Here is a 5,834-nt window from a genome sequence, read left to right on the forward strand (position 1 = left end):
GAAAAACAGCTCACCATACAATTTCCCACCCACCCACCTACCCTCAGCATAACCAACAGAAAACGACACCGTGTTACTAAAGACTTCCACCCCATTTCTTGAAAGCTTTAATCTGATGTTGCTTGAAAAACTGCTCTGCTGGTTCCAATGACCCCCCCCCCCACACACACACACACACGCACACACTTGGTCCTTGGCAGGAAAAGTACTGTGAGCCCTTTGTTTCCAAGGAGGTGTGGCATGTCCCTGTCTCCCTGGGATCCTGGAGCCACTAATTTCAGTCAGACTATTTCAAATCCTCTACCTTCTGGGATTCCAGCAGGGGATATTTCAGCACCTGATGCAAACTTTGAACTCAGTGAGGAGCTCAGGATAAAGAGCCAGGAGACAATAGAGTGCATCTGTTTTCAAAGTCCTGGGCGATCTTTTTACTCACGAAGCTCGTCTTAATCCTGACTGGACTACAACTGGAATCCTATGTGGGATTAAGCCTCGCAGTATAACATGGATTGGTTTAAACCTCTTTCTACGAGCCTTTGAATCTGACACGACTGATGGGCATATTTCCCTTTCCCGGTCTGAAGTGGACAAGTGCAGTTTTGCTAACCAGGCAGCAGTTAAAAGGCAAAGGGAACCCACAGAGTTTCATTCAAGGCCTTCCTGCCCATTGAGAACCTGGTGGTTTATATGGTTCTATCCCCTTCCTTTTTAAACTTGGGCCTTTACATTCAGCCAGTGCGGTGTAGTAGTCCGTGTGGCAGTTTAGGCCTGAGGAGATCCTTGCTTGCTTGAATCTCCCCCTGTGCCCTTGGCCTGCCCCGCTCTCTCAGTGGCCTCTCTGGGCTGCTGTGGGGATAAAGCAGAAGAGGGAAGAGCTGAGGTTTTCCGCCCTGAGCTCTTCATAAAGAGGAGACCTTCGGAGGTGGAGTGGGAGGTGTTACTTACTCCTGATGTGTCGCTGTCCTGGGGCACTGTCGCTCTCCCTGTCCTAGATGAAAGGGCACTCAGGCTTAGATTGGGGGAGAACACTGACCGGGAGGAGAGCCCTGCAATCTGGGAGCCCAGCTGTGGCAAGCAAACCCAAAGGGAATCAAGCATTAGGGCTAGGTAGGCCCAAGCCCTTAAGTATCATCTGGCAGGCTCCCTTGTGGAAGATGCTTCAGTGGAGTCTTCATTTGCTTGTCCCTCTCCTTGACAGCAACAGGCACACCTGACATTACACTTGGACATGATGGAACTGTTGACACAACCAAGGAAGCCGCAGCTCCCACCCTCCCCTCCAGACTTGCGCCATAAGTTGGCAGCAATTTGATGGTATTTCACACACACACTGCTGCTGCCCCTCCAGGGCCCTGGCGAGTCAGGGGCTGATGCCTTGCCATCGGTCGTCTGGTCCCTTTCTAGGAGCATCCAGTGCCTCAATGCTTGCTTGCATCTTGGCCCAGAGGAAAGGGGACATTTGTCTGGAATTTGAAGCTAGTTTTATGGAAAGTATTCAGGGTCTCGGGTTAAGCTGGGAGAGGAAAGGGGAGTGCCTCAATGTAGCAATGACTTCCCTGTCCCCGAGAACATCTTTGATTTCAGATGAACCGGCTTCCAAGGATGTGTGTTTCGGATCAAGGTGTGCCTTTCAGACACCTGACTCCGAAGCAGGACTCTCTGCTTTTAATCAAGGAGAAAAAGATACCCCCCCCCCCAGCGCACACACACGCACAGCCCTTTGCACTGCGAGATCTACAGCAAAGAAGAAAGACCCGGGAAGGGAAGGCAACGTCGATCATGGTTAGGGCTGCAGGGCAGGCTTGCGGGTCACGATCCAGACGCGCTTCCGTCCCCTCGAGCTCCACGGGGCCTCCGCTTGCAGCCCACCCCTCCGCCTCCCTCCCCAGAAGGGAATGACAGGGCGTCCCCGTGGAGGCGTCACGATCGCCCCTACCTAATCGCCCTTGCCAAACCACGAAGGGGGCACCGGGGAAAGACACATGGAGCTCGAAGCTCGTGCCTCAGGCCCCTGGAGATCCGGGAGGGAGGCTGCGGGGGTGGGGGCGACCATATCCAATGATGGGAAGGCGATGGGTTGGGAGGCGCTCGACCACCCGGTTTGCAAAATAAAATTTAAAAAAGACCTCGCCCCTCTATGCTTTGCCACTCGCGGCATGAACCCTGCTGCCGCGGCTCTTTGGCCCACGCATGCCGGCCAGCGGAGACGGAGTCCCGGTCCGCAGCTGCTCCGGTGACGTCCCGAAAGGCCGCCGAGGCTCGCCCGCTCCCGCCGCTGGGCTGGGCTCCTTTGGCAGCGCAGACCTGCTTCCCCGCAAGGCTCGGGCGACCTTGAAGCGGAGCCCAGGCGAGCCCGAGGCCGTCAGAGCGCGGAAGCCAAGCAGGGGCGGCCCCGGCTACTCTTTGGACGGCGGACCTCGGCGGACCCCTCCGAAAGTGCCTGGTCTGCCTGCCCGCCCGCCCGGCCACACTAGCCACGCGCCACACGTCCGTGTGCACCCGGGAGGGGGCGGGGGGGCACGTTCCTCAACATTATTCCATATTTGCGGCCATATTTACTCAGAGCCCTCAACAGCAGCGATCCAAGGGAAAGCCCAAAGCTGCCGACTCCATCCCCATGAGGCTCCCTCGGGGCGATGCGGCTGCGCTGCCACCTCATCCCCCAGGAGAGGCGCCGGCGGCGTCCCCGTTGCTTAGCAGGCTGCCCCCTGGACGGAGACCGCTGGGGCTTCTCTCCGAGGAGACCTGGGCCAAGCGCTGGGATGGTTGCCAGGGATCGGCATGCAGCTCTCGGGGCGGGAGCCGGCAGGGAGCGAGCCTTTCACGGCAGAGTGCCTGGCGTTTCCCGGGAGGGACTGCAGGGCCGTCCTTTTGTGCCTTGAGCGGGAAAGAGGTTTGCCCGGGCTCCGGCCATCAGAGTGGAGCGTGGGAGCTTGCTCATCCCATGCACGACGGCGCGGCCCCGGGCCCAGGGAAGCCCCCGGACAGATGGTCACCCAAGCAGCCCACCATCTAAACGCCTTCCCATTCAGCCGCCCCACCTAGCGCAGTGGGTCAAGAGGATGGCTTTAAGAAAACCCCAACTGAAGCTGCCACAGACGGGTTGCTCTGAAGCGGAAGAGCAAAGGGTGGGCCCAGGGCACCGTTCAGGCCGACAAGGGTGTAGACAAGAGTTCGCGCTTTAGAGCGCAAGGAGCCTGCTTCACCTATAAGGAAGCTGGGCTCCATTCTGAGCCCAGCGCCACCAGTATGCTTTCGTGGGGACACCCGCCGCGAACCTTTGCCCTGGGTCGCTTCAGACCAACAGGGAATAAGTCCTGCTGGTCTCTGAGACGGACACAGGACTCCCCGTCTATTTGGGGGCGACTGAGCGTCCTCACCCCCCACCCCCTACGGGAACAGGCTGGTCCCGCTTGCGCATCTGAAGCCGCGTTGCAAGACTCCGACGGCCTCTCCATCCCACGGAATTGGTCGGCGCCTGCTCCCTGTCCGCCACGAGTGTTCCTGAGCATGGCAAGCGAGCACCCCAGGCCATCCTCTGCAGGCAGCCTAAAGAGGCGCGGGTTTCCGGCCTCGGGGGAAGTAGAGCCCCCTGGCAGTCACACACGCAGCGTCTGGGGCTCCGTTCAATGGGACCGGGGCGTCCGGCTGAAGCTTTAGGGGAGAGCAAGTGGACTGGTCTGGGAAAGCGCTTACTCCCGAGTAAGCGCCAAAAAGCTGGCTTTGTTCTCCAAACAAGCCTGTCGCCAATGCCGAAGAGAGCCGTCACTCTTCGCCCCGGTCCTCGTGAGCTTCCAAAGGGGGGCACTTTGTTGAGTGACCGGGGGGGGGGGATGGGAGACGGGACTGTTTCCTCCCCGGGGATGGTACCCATAGGCCCTGCGGCCTCGGTGGCCCTCCGCTTCTCCCCGCCAGCCTCTCGAGCCTTGTCCCTTGTCCCTTGCCCCGTAGCTTGGCTGGTGGCAGCAACCTCGAGCGCGTCGCCCCACTGGCTTCTCAGCCCTCGGCCTGGGGTGGGGCTGGCAGCGGGCGGCACGGAAGTCGCTCGCCTGCCGCCCCCTCTCTGCCCACGTCCTTCTCGCGGGCCGTGGGCCCACTGTCGCCAAGCCCCCCGCCCGTCCAAAGGAGAGCCAGGCTCTGACGCCAGCGGCCGAGCCTGGCCTCCCCAGCTCCCCGCTCGCTCGCTCGCTCGCCGTCCGGCCAGGGCAGCGCAGAAAGGGCCGACAGGCCAGAAGGGAGCGCGCCAGGGGCTGCCCAGAGCGGCCGGGGGCACATTGGCTCTCCAGGTGGGCTGCCGTCGGCCTCCCGCAGGGGATTCCAGCCCGGCGGAGATTCCTCCGAGGCGCTGGCGGGGACGAGCGCGCGCGGCGGGGGGGGGGGTCTCTTTGTTGTAATGATTCATCAGCACCAATATCTAGATGGAAAACTTTTGGACAATGCCGTGTTCTCCGGGGGTGGAAAGTCGGGAACGGCTGGGCCGGGTACTGGCTCAGCCATCAAGACGATGAACCACGAAAGCTTTCCGGATTTTGACCGAGGCTCTTAGTTTGTATTCTGAAAGGGGGGCTTCTAAGGCAGGAATCAGCCAGCATCGAGGTTAAATGGACCGGGATACCTACCTAGCTACCTACCTACCTAAATACATACATAATGATGCTAATTTGAGGTTCAGGTTTTTCTTAGCAAAATAGCTCAAATTTCTACCGGGGGGGATTAACCCGATTCCCGGCCTCTGGAGTCCTTCTGGCCTTTTGGCTACAAGAGTATCTGTTCTTATCAGTTTAATATCTGACACCTCCTCTAGTTGAGGACTCTGCATTAAATGTATTTTTGGGACTGGGAACCAGAGCCAGCTTGGCGGCAGTTTCTAATCTGGGCAATGTGGCTTTATCCCCCATTCCTCCACATGTAGCCAGTGGGGTGTCCTTGGGCCACTCGCAGTTCTCTCAGAGCTCTCGGGGCCTCACCTGCCTCAGAGGATGTCTATTGTGGGGAGAGGAAGGGAAGGCGATTGGAAGCCGCTTTGAGACTCCTTTGGGTAATGGTAAGCAGGGTACAACTCCCCCCCCCACACACACACACACAAAGATCTTCTCCCTGGCTGCTCTTCATTGGGCCTGGTCAGGAGGAAAGGAGCCTGTGAGAGGATCCGCGCACGGCAATCCTGAGCAGCAGCAGCTGCGGGGCGGGGGGGGGGGCTGCCCCACGTTAGAGGCCACGGAGCCTACTGCGAAGTTCACGGTCTTTGCAACCCACGGTCAGCGGTCCTCTCGTTTCCCTGCGAAGGCCCACTTTATCAGAATTTGAGTTTGAGGACGGCGGGGGCACGTGGAGCAAGCCCTCGCAGTGTCTTCCACCTTCTTCCACTCAACTCCCTGGGACTTTTTCATTTTAAAAATTAGACCTTGTTTCAGCACTTGTTTCTCTCCCATTTTAATGCGTTATTCAAATTCGGGTGCAACAAGAAGGTCTTTGCGTTAGCAATAAGACCAGGAGGTGGTCATGGATTCAGAGAGCGCTGTCGTTTCTCGCCCCGGCCTCCGGGAGGAGCTACCTGCTCGGCACCGGGTCCTGGACAGCAGGGGCCCATTCCTTTGAGCAACTGGACGGGAGGGGGGCAGGCACGCTCAAGGGGCAGCGGCAGACTCCGCGGAGCGCCCAGCGCCTGCCCGGCTAGCCCTGGAGCTTTGCCAAGGCGCAAATTGGGACACACAGCGTGGGGGTGGGACTGGCCTGCTCCGTCGAACTCAGGTGAGGCTCCCGAAAAAGGGCAAAGGGGGCGAGGAGTAACCTCCAGGGATTCTCCGGTCCTCGGCGGAAACGTTGCCCACGCC

At 59.3% G+C, this 5,834-nt stretch overlaps 1 pseudogene; it reads left to right on the forward strand.

The window, feature by feature from the left end:
- Positions 1–4,736: 4,736 nt before the first annotated feature.
- LOC143839179 (U2 spliceosomal RNA) lies at positions 4,737–4,914 on the forward strand (annotated as a pseudogene).
- The last annotated feature ends 920 nt before the right edge of the window (positions 4,915–5,834 follow it).

This window comes from Paroedura picta, chromosome 5 (genome assembly GCF_049243985.1).
Source record: "Paroedura picta isolate Pp20150507F chromosome 5, Ppicta_v3.0, whole genome shotgun sequence".
Lineage (NCBI taxonomy): Eukaryota > Metazoa > Chordata > Lepidosauria > Squamata > Gekkonidae > Paroedura > Paroedura picta.